The sequence below is a fragment of the Myotis yumanensis genome, unplaced genomic scaffold (assembly GCF_028538775.1).
Source record: "Myotis yumanensis isolate MYYU_CA2020_CCGP unplaced genomic scaffold, mMyoYum1.0.hap1 SCAF_16, whole genome shotgun sequence".
Taxonomy (NCBI): domain Eukaryota; kingdom Metazoa; phylum Chordata; class Mammalia; order Chiroptera; family Vespertilionidae; genus Myotis; species Myotis yumanensis.
Genome location: NW_027223767.1, coordinates 2,628,982 through 2,642,520, shown reverse-complemented (window position 1 = coordinate 2,642,520; position 13,539 = coordinate 2,628,982). Strand labels below are relative to the sequence as shown.

The following is a 13,539-nucleotide window of genomic DNA, read 5'->3' as shown; positions in this document are numbered from 1 at the left end:
AAAATATATCCTATATAATAAAACCCTAATATGCAAACTGACCAAACAGCAGAACAACCAGTTGCTATGACATGCACTGACACCAGGGGGCAGATGCTCAATGCAGGAGCTGTCCCCTGGTGGTCAGTGTGCTCCCACAGGGGGAGCACCACTCAACCAGAAGCTGGGCTCACGGCTGGCGAGCGCAGTCACGGTGGCGGGAGCTTCTCCCACCTCCACTGCAGGCGGGCGGTAAAGAATGAGGGGTCCTGGACTGCGAGAGGGATGTCCATCTGCCGGCTTAAGCCCAATCCCCCCCTAAGCTGGCAGGCGGACATTCCCTGAGGGGTCCCAGATGGTGAGAGGGCACAGTCCGGGCTGAGGGACCGCCCCCCCTCCAGTGCACGAATTTCATGCACCAGGCCTCTAGTTAAAAAATAAAAGAAAAGTCCCTCCTGTAAGCATCCTCAAATCTTTCCCAAGTTTGATGTACTTCATCTCACAGAAGTAACAAATAATGTTTAACCATTTAAACAAAAGAGCCTACACACTGGGCGCACTGTGCGTGGCACTGGGGAGCGGGCGCTGAGCTGTGGGTGTGAAGTGCAACAGAACAGACCTCACCACCGGAAACTGCTGTTTCCAGGGCAGGTCAGGCCAGGAGCAGCCTTGAAACAGCCAACGAGACCAGGAAGAGGCCCGAAGCTGCAGACACAGTGCTGGATCTGGAAGGAGAAGCTGTGCCTCCGCAGCCTGAGGGACACTCCTGCAGTCTCGCCGGCTCTCGGCAGTGCTGCGCCGAGAGCCAGGCAGCAGCAGTGCATGCTTCATCAGATAGAATAGGTCTTCGATGGGCCATTTTCTCCCGCGCTTTTTTAATATTAGCAACGCTCACCCTTTAAAACGTGTGCTGGAAAAGAGGACTCAGCAAATACTGCTGGAGTGCAATATCTGATCATCACTGCGAGATGGGCATTGGTCCGAACCTTCCCCACAGCAGCGGGCACTGTGGGTCCTGGGGCAGCACCGGGGACCTGGGCGTGGAGAAGCTGCTAACCTTTCAAGGGTGTGTTCAGGGCTCATGACGTCAAGCTAGACGTTCCTCCCACTGTTCCATGCAGTGGCCACCTGCAGACGTCAAAGCAGGAGATGGTGTGGGCTTCGAAGCACCGTCTGACCTGGGGACCGGGAACCCATGGCTGTTAAACTGGTGAAGATGAAACAGGAAACCCTCCCTGCAGACGAATGAGTGGACAGGCTGAGCGCGCTGTTCCTCACAACCTAGCGACTAGCTCCCCAGCTGCCGGGTCAGAGTCCAACAGGGGCGGGTGCTCGGGGGAGTGTGTCATCTGACCTCACCCCTGAAGACGTGGACTGGGCGTTCAGCTGGGAACCGGAGATAAATAACTTTGCAACTGATAACAGTGAACATGCTGGTGCTGTCAGAGCTTGGACATGACGCTGGTGGAGAGGAAACCAGCCCCGCCAGGGGGTGTTTGCTCATGAAGGAGGCGCCGGGCCGGCGAAGAGAGATGCTTTCCCTCGTGAATTCAAGGGGGACGGAAAGCCTTACCGCCGGGAGGTGAGTGGACCTCAGGCACGGACAGACGGACGGACGGACAGACGGACAGACGGACGGACGTGGTAAAGGCGTTACAACAGGTGTCAGACTTGCCTCACGGCACAGTCATTTCTGAAGGCATCAGCCTTGAACGTTTTGAGGGAAATGTAACCAAAGTTATCCTAAAAGTTGCCAATAAAAACCAGGCGGCATTGAAGTTAACTTTGTGATTCCTAAAGAACTCTCCTTTCCCGACAAAGACAGAAAATCTTTGTATCTTCCGAAGGCAACCACGTTAGGTTTAATATTTCAACAGATTGACGTGACAAATTAGACCGCGCAACCAACGGAAGCTGCAGCAAACACACCTCGTCACCAGTGACGCGGAGAAATGGGTGCCTGCTGCCGGGGGAGGGGTTTGGGCTTCAAGTGCGGGCTGCGATGGCCACGTCCTTCTGCAGCGCGAGGGCTTGGGGTGCGAACCAGCTCCGCCGCAGGTGAGGGGGTCCTGGGCTTGCCGACCTGCTCCCCGCCCCCCGGAGGCCGGCCATTGTTGTGGGGGTGCCCGTGCTGCACCCCTGGGCTTGCCGACCTGCTCCCCGCCCCCCGGAGGCAGGCTGTTGTTGTGGGGGTGCCCGTGCTGCAGGTGAGGGGGTCCTGGGCTTGCCGACCTGCTCCCCGCCCCCCGGAGGCAGGCTGTTGTTGTGGGGGTGCCCGTGCTGCAGGTGAGGGGGTCCTGGGCTTGCCGACCTGCTCCCCGCCCCCCGGAGGCAGGCTGTTGTTGTGGGGGTGCCCGTGCTGCAGGTGAGGGGGTCCTGGGCTTGCCGACCTGCTCCCCGCCCCCCGGAGGCAGGCCGTTGTTGTGGGGGTGCCCGTGCTGCAGGTGAGGGGGTCCTGGGCTTGCCGACCTGCTCCCCGCCCCCCGGAGGCCGGCCCTTGTTGAAGGCGGTGCGGGCGCCACATGTCTGACCAGCGGGGTCAGACCAAACCTGGGTTCAGCAATCTCAGTACCTGGGTTCTGGCTGGGAAAGAATTCAGGTCCATTCGCAAACTGAGAGAACATTTACTGGGTAGATCACAGAGGCAGAAGTAGAAGTAACTCCTAGAAGAAATGGGTTAGGAAACAAGTTTTAGAGGCAAAGAAAGGGCCCTTGGAGCTTGAGAATGAGGAAGCTAATGGTAATGTGCCCGGGGCAGGGCAATCTAGGCCTCAGTGGTATTTCAGCTCCAGGCTGGAATGTGCCAGGGAGGGGGAGAGGGAAGTGGGGAGGGGAAGGGGGAGAGGGAGGGGGAGAGGGAAGTGGCGAGGGGAAGGGGGAGAGGGAGGGGGAGAGGGAAGTGGGGAGGGGAAGGGGGAGGGGGAGAGGGAGAGGGAAGTGGGGAGGGGGAGGAGGAGGGGGAGGGGGGGAGGAGGGGGGAGGAGGAGGGGGAGAGGGAGGTGGGGAGGGGGAGGGGGAGAGGATGGGGAAGAGGGTGGTGAGAGGGGAAGGAAAGGGGAAAGGCACAGGCGCGCTCCCTGGAGGGAGAGGCACTGGGTCCTCCATCCTAAGGGTTTTAAGGGCAGAGATTTAAATATATATATATATTTCTTTATTGATTTCAGAGAGGAAGGGGGAAGGACAAAGAGATAGAAACATCAATGAGAGAAAATCACCGATCGGCTGCCTCCCGCACGCCCCCCACTGGGGACGCAGCCCCCAACCCAGGCATGTGCCCTTGCTTGGCTCAGTGGGTGGAGTGTCAGTCTGCGGACTGAAGGGTCCCAGGTTCAATTCCAGCCTAGGGCACATGCCAGGGCAGAGATTTTAGGGAGGTTCCAGGGAAGATCGCAGTAGAATATGCAGCGGTTTTCCAGGTGTGGGCTTTCAGGGTTGTGGTCTCCACTGACTGATTGGCACGGGGCGGAGAGCCATTATCCGATGTGGCTGGTCCTGAGGTCAGCGGTGGCTGGTTTTGCTGCTTTTCTGGGCCTGGAGCTGAACACAGCTGAGGCCTAGAAGTTATCTCTAGGCCAGAAGGGTCAGGAGTCCAAACCTCACGCCCAGCGATATGCTGGGGAGGAAAGGTCACCTGGGGGCGAGGTCCCTCCCTCCAGCTGATTGTCCTTTGCTAGGCACCTGGCTTCCACCCGGTGACCTGTTCCTGGCCCTCGTCCTTGCTCTGCTCTTGTCTAACTGCCCACCACACTGTTAGGATTAAAAAGCTTCCCAGGGGCCCGATTTCGTTCCACCCCCATGCAGATCTTCGTTTTCTGGGCCCTGTAGAAAAAGAAGCCACTTTTCCTAATCCTGAAACCACCAGCCCAAATAAAGGCAAGAAAAAGGCGGCCGGGATGGTATTGCTTGTGGGGATTGTGGGGTGAACTGACTGTTACTTTTCAAGCGGAGGATGTGGACGGATCTACTTCTCAAATAGGGGATGAGGTTGAATTTAGCGCCATGACAGGCCCGGGCAGCAGGCTGCAACCTGTGTGTGACTTTTAGGTCTTCATTCTACCTCCAAGAGGCTCTTGGGCTACCTGGCAGCTCTGAAGGATAAGTGGGATTTACTGAAACAGCCAATCATGATAGGAAATCTTTCTCCATTACAGAGGGTCCTCTGGGGCGGGGGGGGGGGGGGGGGGGGGGGGTGGCGATCGCCTGGAACTGGGGGACATGGTCGAGCAACAAAGTCAGTGCAGAGCAAGTCAACAAACACTCGGTGAACTCACCCTGCCGTCTGCCCTGGTAAAGTCACCCGCCCTTGAGAAATGTTGGTCCAACCCAGGCTGAGAACCAAGGAAAGACTGAGCTAGCGGAGGAAGGGGTCTGAGAGGGGACCTACCCTCTGGGCACAGTGGAATGGCTGGCGGAGGGGGTTGCCTGCAGAAAGGGGAGAGTGTTGCCAGGCCGGTGTGGCTCAGTGGTAGAGCCTCAACCTATGAACCAGGAGGTCACAGTTTGATTTCTGGAGGTCAGGGCACATGCCCAGGTTGTGGGCGCCAACCCCAGTCGGGAGAGGGAGGGGTGCAGGAGGCAGCCGATCCATGATTCTCTCTTATCATTGTTTCTCTTTCTCCCTTTCTCTCTGAAATCAATAAAAATATATTTTAAAAAAGAAAGGGGAGAGTGGGGAGTGTGCAGGAGGCAGCTGATCGATGTTTCTCTCTCATCGATGTTTCTAACTCTCTATCCCTCTTCCTTCCTCTCTGTAAAAAAATCAATAAAATATATTTTAAAAAAGAAATGAAAAAATAAAGTAAGTGGGGCGGGCCTCTTATGTTCTCTGTTTTTAGAGAAATGGCAGCACCTCGAAGCAGCTTGGCAACTCGCAGAGCACAGCGCTGCTTCTAAAAGGGAAAGACGGGGCGCTTGCATCATGCAGATGTGAGCGGTGACTGTCATCTTCCTCCATAAAGAGTAGCAAGCTGTGTATGCATGCATATGAGCATAACCAATGGATATAAGACACTGGGGGGTAGGGGAAGCCGGGGTATTGTCAAGGGCGGGGGGAAAAAAAAAAGGACACATATGTAATACCCTTTGTAATGCTTTAAGCAATAAAAAAAAAAAAAAAAAAAAGAAGATCAATAATAAAAAAAAAAAGAGTAGCAAGCTGCCTGGCCAGTGTGGCTCAGTGGGTAGAGCGTCAGCCCACAGACAGAAGGGTCCTGGGTTCGATTCTGGTCAAGGGCACATGCTTGGGTTGTAGGTTTAATCTCCAGCCCAGGTTGATGCGAGTGTGGAAGGCAACCAATCAATATGTTTCATCTCACATTGATGTTTCCCTCTCTCTGTCTCTCCCCTTCCCTTCCACTCTCTCTAATAATCAATGGAAAAATATCCTCTGGTGAGGATTACCAACAACAACAAAGTAGCAAGCTGCCCTGGCTGGGAGCTCAATGGTTAGAGCATTGGCCGAGGGAACAAAGAGCTGCAGGTTTGAGTCCCTGGCCAAGGGCACATACTTCAGTTGCAGTTTCAATCCTTGGCCCTGGTAGGGGCATGTTCGAGAGGGAACAAGTCGGTTTCTCTCTCTCTCTCTCTCTCTCTCTCTCTCTCTCCCTTTCCTTCTTCCCTTCCACTCTCTCTCTAAAGATCAGTGGAAAAAAATATCCTTGGGTGAGGATTTTTTTAAAAATACATTCATTTAATTGTAGTTCATTAATTTTACACTTGGGATGAGGCTGAAAGAAAAATAAAACGAAACAATCAGCTAAGACAGCGTTAATAAAAAACTTTAAAATATTAATTATTATGAGATGCAAGCGAATGAAATCAATCTTGGATAACAAAACAAATTTCCAATTACGTAAACAAGTTATTTGCTGTGCAAAAACTTTTTAGTTTGATGTAGTCTCATTTGTTTATTTTTTCTTTTGCTTCAATTGATCGAGGAGATATATCCAAAAAGTATTACTAAGAGCGATGTCAAAGAGTTTACTGCCTATGTTTTTTTCTAGAAGTTGTATGGTTTCAGGTCTTACATTTAAGCCTTTAATCCACTTTGAGTTTATTTTTGTATAAGAGAGTAATCCAGTTTCATTCTTTTGTATGTATCTGCCCAGTTTTCCCCATACCATTTATTGAAGAGACTGTCTTTACCTTATCATATAGTTTTGCCTCCTTTATCATGGGTTAATTAACCATATAGCCATGTTTTTATTTCTGGACTCTCTGATGGATTCCATTAATCTATGAATCTGTTTTTATGTCAGTACCATGCTGTTTTAATTACTATAACCTTATAGTATAGTTTGATTCAGGTAGAGTGATACCTCCACTTTTGGGTTTCATATAAATTTTAAGATTATTCTAGTTCTGTAAAAAATGCTATTGATGCCCTAGCTCAGTGGTTCTCAACTTGGCTGCACATTAGAGTCACCTGGGAATCTTTCTAAAATCCTGATTTCTGGGCCTCATCCTCCAGAAATTCTGTTTCTTTGTTATGGGGTGAGGCCACAACATTAGTAACAAAGAAACAGAATTTCCAGAGGATGAGGCCCAGAAATCAGGATTTTAAAAAGATTCCCAGGTGATTCTAATGTGCAGTCAAGGTTGAGAACCACTGCCCTAGCTGGTTTGGCTCAGTGGATAGAGCGTCAGCTTGTGTACTGAAGGGTCTGGGTTCAATTCTGGTAAAGGGCACATGCCCAGGTTTGGGCTCGATCCCCAGTGTGGGGTACACAGGAGGCAGCTGATCAATTATTCTCTCTCATCATTGGTGTTTCCATCTCTCTCTCCCTCTTCTTTCCTCTCTGAAATCAATAAAAATATCTATAATAATAAAAGGCTAATATGCAAATGGTCATGACACCCTCATAACCGATCATCAGGAGGCTGCATGCACAGCAGGTGTGGGTGGGCAGAGCTGTGTGCGCCAGCCAGGGGACGTGAAGCTGTTATTGTTTATTTATTAATAAATTTATATATTATTTTCATATACATTTTACTAATTTTCTTTCATCTCTGACACTTCTATTATAGAGAAAGGGCAAATAGCAATATTAAAATATTTCCTCTAATTAATTCCCTTTTAATGTGCATGAATTTCATGCACCGGGCCACTAGTATTTAAATATATATATATAATGAAAAAATGCCATTGATATTTTGATAGGGATTGCATTAAATTTGTAGTTTGTTTTGGATAATATGGGCATTTTAACTATGCTGATTTTCCTATCCATTAGCACAATATATACTTCCACTTATTTATATCTTTTCATTATTTTTCTTCATTGTCTTATAGGTTTCCAAGTATAGAGTAAAGTTTTTTCATTGGTTGTTGTTGTTGCAACTGTAAATGGAATTGGTTTCTTAATTTCTCTTTATAATAGCTTATTAATGGCATATAAAAGTTTGTGTTGGTGAATATTAATTTTATCTTGCTTCTTTCAGTGAATTCATTTTTTAGTCCTAATAGTTCTTGGTGTAATCTTATATATAGAAGGTTCTGTATATATAGTACTAGAGGCCTGATGCATGAATTCGTGCCTGGGTGAGGTCCCTGGGCCTGGCCAGCGATCAGGGCCGATTGGGGCCATCTCGCCCAGTCCCCATCAGGGCCGGGCCAATCGGGACCAGGCTGATCGGGGCCTGCTGGCTGGGGGAGGGACCAGCTGGGGGGAAGAACAGGAGGTTGGCTGGCCTCGGGGAGGGACCGGGGGAGGTTGGCCAGCCGAGGGAGGTTGGCTGTGGGAGCAGCAGGGGGCAGCTCCTGCATTGAGCGTCTGACCCCTGGTGGTCAGTGCGCGTCATAGTGACTGGTCGACCGGTCGTTCTGGTCGTTCCAGTTGTCTGGTCATACCGGTCACTTAGGCTTTTATATACATAGATTAAATTATCTGCTAATATTGACAATGTTACTTCTTCCTTTCCAGTTTGTATGTCTGTAGTTAGTTTTGTTGTCTGATTGCTGTGGGTAGGACTTCCAATACTGTGTTGAATAAAAGTGGTGAAAGGGTACATTCTTGTCACATTCCTGATCTTAAGGAAAACACTTGCAGCTTTTCACCATTGAGTATGATGTTAGCTCTCAGTGACATATGACCTTTATTATTTTGAGTTATTTTTTAAAATATATTTTTCTTGATTTCAGAGAGGAAGGGAGAGGGAGAGAGAGATAGAAACATCAATGATGAGAGAGAATAATTGATCAGCTGCCTCCTGCATGCCCCATATTAGGGATCGAGCCAGCAACCCAGCATGTGCCCTGACCGGGAATTGAACTGTGACCTCCTGGTTCATAGGTCAACGCTCAACCGCTGAGCTACACACGCTCTTTTATTCTCGCTTTGCAGAGTTTTTATCATAAATGATTTTGAAATTTGTCAAATTCTATTGGTTTTTATTACTCTAAATGTTTTATATTATTTTAAGTAGTTTTATTATATAAGTATTACTAATGTCTATATTATATTTAACTAGAGGCCCAGCACGCGAAATCACGCAGTGGTCCGCAGCCCCGCCCACCAAATGCACCCTACCCACCCGCCCGCAGCTGCTTGCAGTGTTTGAACTCTCTGAAGGGTGGTTGGGAGGGAGTTTCCAACCCACTTCTTTTCCTGCCCCTCCCCCCTCTCTCTTTGCTGGTCAGGAAGGCCCCTGGCTGCTCCCCACTCAAGGGCTAATCAGGGAAAGAGCCTTTGACCTTGGCCATAAAAGCACCTGCCTCATCACTGAGCTCATCAGGCCCCCGGAGTCCAGACACATAAGTTACTTCAAATAAACATTGTTGGGGGGTCGGGGGTGCGTGTGAAAGTTTAGGTCTCTGATACTGAGAGGAAAAAACTACTGCTTTAAAATAACGACAACACCTATTTCAAATATTGTAATGAAAAAAAAACCCTCATAAAAAGGCTGCAAAAATGTAATTTTACTTGGAAGACAGTAATAACTGAAAATAGCAGGTTTCTTTCAGGCCACGTCCTAAAAAGGCAGCTGCTTTTCTATGTCTTAGGCCTAAACTAAGGTCTTCAAAGACCCCGACCTGCCTTCTGAAGATTGTGGGTTAACACGTTTGTCTTAAAAACTGGGAGGTGCCTAATTTTTAAAAACAACTGGCCACACCCCCTTCCTCAACCATAGTGTCACATCATCCAGGTTACACTTTATAAACAGCCTGATGTGCTAGACCCGCGCACAAAGTACACACAGCGGGTCAACTACTGCCTCAGAGTGTGCATTTAGTCATCACTTAGGTACGTTATTTTATTTTTCTGAAATGAGAACTGATCGGCCACACCTTTCAAACAGACCCACCAGAAGATAAGTATCACCGTTCGTTTGATTCACAGAGAATTTGGGCTTAAACACTTCGATTACAGCTTTGTGTTTAGTATCAAAAGCCTTTCCTTGTGGGCGTGTTATCACTACAGACCCCTTGCTCTGGGTTACATTTTGAAAACTGCCTATTACAGATAAAGCGCCTTTCCAGGTACGCTCTGAGAAACAGATGTATGTGTGCACACCTTTTCACGCACAGATGTCCATATGATGCCAGCACATGCTCACCGTGTGTGTGCGGCCGCGCACCTGGGTCCCGGCATGAACAGGCTGCCCCCGAACACACGGGAGCCCCGCGGCCTCCCCAGCAAAGTTAACCGGCTACACTGGCTGCGGTGCGAACCTCTCCACCCCACAGGGCCTGGAGCCTGGGGCCGCACGGCCCACACCCACCCGAGCTGCTCTGCCTGGGGCTCCACACAGCGTGGGGGTCGGGGCAGGGCGGCCAGTGCTGGGAGGCGCCTTGGAACACCAGTGGGTCTTTCTTTATCTTAAAAGACTGAGCCTCACACTCCCAGCCCCCAGTGCCGCCACGGCCTGGGTGAGGGGCTGCCGGCAGTTTGAAGGACGGCTGTACCCCCAATACAGGCGGGGGTCCCCTCTGGGGTGCTGGGCCAACCTGGGAGAGGGATTGCTGGCAGTTTGCAAGCTGGCCACACCCCTGATCGTGGCAGGGGGTTCCCTCTGAGGCGCTGGACTGGCCTGAGGGAGGGGCTGCAGGGCTGTGGGGGGGTTAGCTAGCTGCCCCACCCTCAATTGGGGTGGGAGAGGCTGATTTGGAGTGGGGCCGAGGGAGGGGCTGGGCTCACTGGTCACAGTGGGCATCATAGCAACTAGCCTTTGGTTGTTAGGGCGTTACAACCACTGGGTTTTTATTATATAGACTAGAGGCCCAGTGCACAAAATTCGTGCACAGAGGGGTGGGGGTTCTCTCAGCCCAGGCTGCACCCTCTCCAATTGGGGACCCTTTGGGGGATGTCCGGTAGTCAGACATCCCTCTCACAATCTGGGACCACTGGCTCCTAACTGCTCACCTGCCTGCCTGCCTGATTGCCCCTAACTCCCCTCCCCTGCCGGCCTGGTTACCCCTAACTGCCTCTGCCTGCCTGATTGCCCCTAACTGACCTCCCCTGATGGCCTGATCTTGCCCCCAATGGCCCTCCCCTACCAGCCTGATCTTGCCCCCAACTGCCCTTCCCTCCTGGCTTGGTTGACCTCAACTGCCCTTCTCTGCTTGCCTGATCTCGCCCCCAATGGCCCTCCCCTGCAGGCCTGATCTTGCCCTCAACTGCCCTCCTCTGCTGGCCAATTTGGTTCTGATTTGTCAGTTTCTATGCGAGTCATTGTCCAAAGTTCCACCTCCTAGGCAGCCATTGGCTCCTCACAGCACCCAGATTTGGTTCTGATTGGTCGGTTTCTATGCCAGTCAGCGTCAAAAGCTCCACCTCCTAGGCAGCCATTGCCTCACCACAGCACCCAGATTTGGTTCTGATTGGTTGGTTTCTATGCCAGTCAGTGTCAAAAGCTCTGCCTCCTAGGCAGCCATTGGTTCTTCACAGCACCCACATTTGGTTCTGATTGGTTGGTTCCTATGCCAGTCAACATCTCCAGGCCTATCTCCAGGCCTGATCAGAGAGGTGGGGCTGAACAGCAGCCCCCGAGGATGCTGGGGGAGAAAGAAAGGCCCAGCTGCTGGGGAAGCCTGGAAAGAAAGAGGGAGAGAAAGAGAGAGGCAAGTACTGATCAACAGCTGCTACTGAGCTGTGGATCAGACCCTGCCTCTCTCTGTGGGTCTCAGCACCCTGGGCAGTCAATGCTGGGTCGCCATGGCAACCCAGCTCTGACTGAAGGACTTCCAGGTTGGTCAGCCTTCAGTTGTGATTGGTGGTTACAACCCTGGGCTCCTATATATTAGGATTGTCTTACTTGGATCATTGAAGTAATTTACAGAACTTTAAATTCCATTTACACCAAGCCACATAAGTAGAATTTGATTATGGGAAAATTAAAATATTTGAAAACCATCTCATTGGTGTGTGTATTTTTTTCATTTTGAAAAATAGGGGTAGTTTGTAATTGAATGCAGTTTGAGTCTCCTGGTATTTGAAAATCATGCATGCTGTCTCGTCTTAGATGTTTTGAAATAGGATAAATATGTGTGTGTCTTGAAGTTAGTTTACAATCAAATCCTGTTATCTATATATATAAAAGGCTAATATGCTAAGTGTCTGTCCGACCAGTCACTATGACACACACTGACCACCAGAGGACAGACGCTCAACACAGGAGCTGCCATGACACGTGCTGGCCATTTACAGAGGAACTGCACTGCAGACCTGATGCCCACAAAGCAATATTTGGCTTCCCCCAAGTGGGCCCCACCACCATCCAGGAGCGACACCCCACCAAATCGCAGCCAATGCTGCCAAGACCCTATGGCACAAAATGCAGCCCACAGCCCAGCCCAGCCCAGCCCAGCCCAGAAATGGTTGCTGTGGGTGCCAGATAATGACATCACGTAGCAACGCCCAGCTTCCTCTCCCTAGTGACTAGCCTCCTTGCAGTGTCTTCAGCCCAGAAACACGACTTGTTTTATAGCCAGGTGGAAACATTTTACACTTTAACCAAATGTCTGTGAAGCGTTTTCCCTCATCTCATTTGATCCTCACAGAAATCCTGGAGTATGTAGATAGGATACTCGGTGGAATCCTCTTTTCTTTTCATTAGCTGGAAAACGGAGATTTAGAAAGCTTAGAAACTTGACCCAACTGAAAAGAAGTAAGAAATGGTGGACCTTGAAAATGACTTCAGGTTTTCTCACTGCGCAGAATATAGTCAAACACTGCTGCAGGTAAATATTTTATCCTTTGTTCTCCCTGTGTGATCTACAATAATAATCTGCTTTGTGTTGGTATTTACTGCTGTGTTGCTGACAATTACCTGAAAGAGAAGTTGGGGTGCTTCACTGGGCTGGAAAAGGTTTAGTTACATCAGAAAGCAGGTCTAATTAAGCAAGTTTACTCTACATCTATAAAAGGCTAAGTTGACTCGCGCATGCGCCATACATGTAAAGCTCTCACTGGCACCAATTGCACAAGTGTGTTTCAATCTGTCATTGTCTACCATGAATTTGGTTGACACTTCTATTATAGAGAAAGGGCGAATAGTGATATTAAAGTATTTCTTCTAATTAATTTCCTTTCAGTGTGCACGAATTCATGCACCAGCTACTAGTTATGATATATATGCCGGGTATATTAATGTTATTAAAAACTAATGTACTTTCATGATTACATCTTTATTATGTAGAGCTATAAGCCTTATGTGGGTCATTTTTTAAAAATATATTTTTCTTGATTTCAGAAAGGAAGGGAGAGGGAAAGAGAGATAGAAACATCAACGATGAGAGAGAAATCATTGATTGGCTGCCTCCTGCATGTCCCACACTGGGGATCGAGCCCGCAACCCAGGCATGTGCCCTGGCTGGGAATGGAACCATGACCTCCTGGTTCATAGGGCAATGCAAAACCACTGAGCCATGCCAGTCAGGTAAGCCTTGAATATTTTTAAACTGAATAATAATAATAAGGAATAATATGCCTAACTTGCTCTCTTTTCCCCCAATAGGAATCAAATGGCGTAATGTGTTCCAGGGCCTAGAGATGTTAAAAAATGTTGGTTACTCTTATACTAATGTTGACCAATGTTGTTTTTATACCGATTGGCCTAAGGTCACTGACTTCCAGGTCAGCTCTTCCCCTAAATTCCTGTGGGGTCATTCACAGGGTTCTTCTCCCGCTTAGGCCTAGTTACCAATGTGTTCAATGCAAGGCTTGTACTGGATACTCTTTAAGGCCCGTCCAGGTTAACACTCTCCAATCTTCACTCTCTCCAACCTTGATACTCAGAATGTGGTCCTTACACCTGAAGCAGAGGCATGTCTTGGAGTAAAATGCAGAACCCACCTCAGGTTTACTAACTTTTAATCTGAATTTCACAAAGATTTGTTTCCCTGAGATTTCAGAAATACCTGAGTCTATTTTTGTAGTTCCCTTGGATTTAGTAACCATACCCTGCTTAAAAAAAACAAAAAGGTTGCCTCTTAAATTTGTGTATTCTAGGTTGTTAACTACATAATCTTTTGTCTAGTCATGGAATTTCATTCAGAGATGATTTAAACTCAGGATACTGGCCATCAGGTTGGACTTAACTTTTTCAATTAAAATTTACTTA

The 13,539-nt window shown here is 49.0% G+C and overlaps 2 pseudogenes; both read left to right on the top strand.

Annotated features, from left to right (window-relative positions):
- The first annotated feature begins 947 nt into the window (after positions 1 to 947).
- On the top strand, positions 948 to 4,989 carry LOC138994557 (cold shock domain-containing protein E1-like; annotated as a pseudogene).
- Positions 2,705 to 4,818, top strand: LOC138994509 (cold shock domain-containing protein E1 pseudogene; annotated as a pseudogene).
- Positions 4,990 to 13,539: the final 8,550 nt, after the last annotated feature.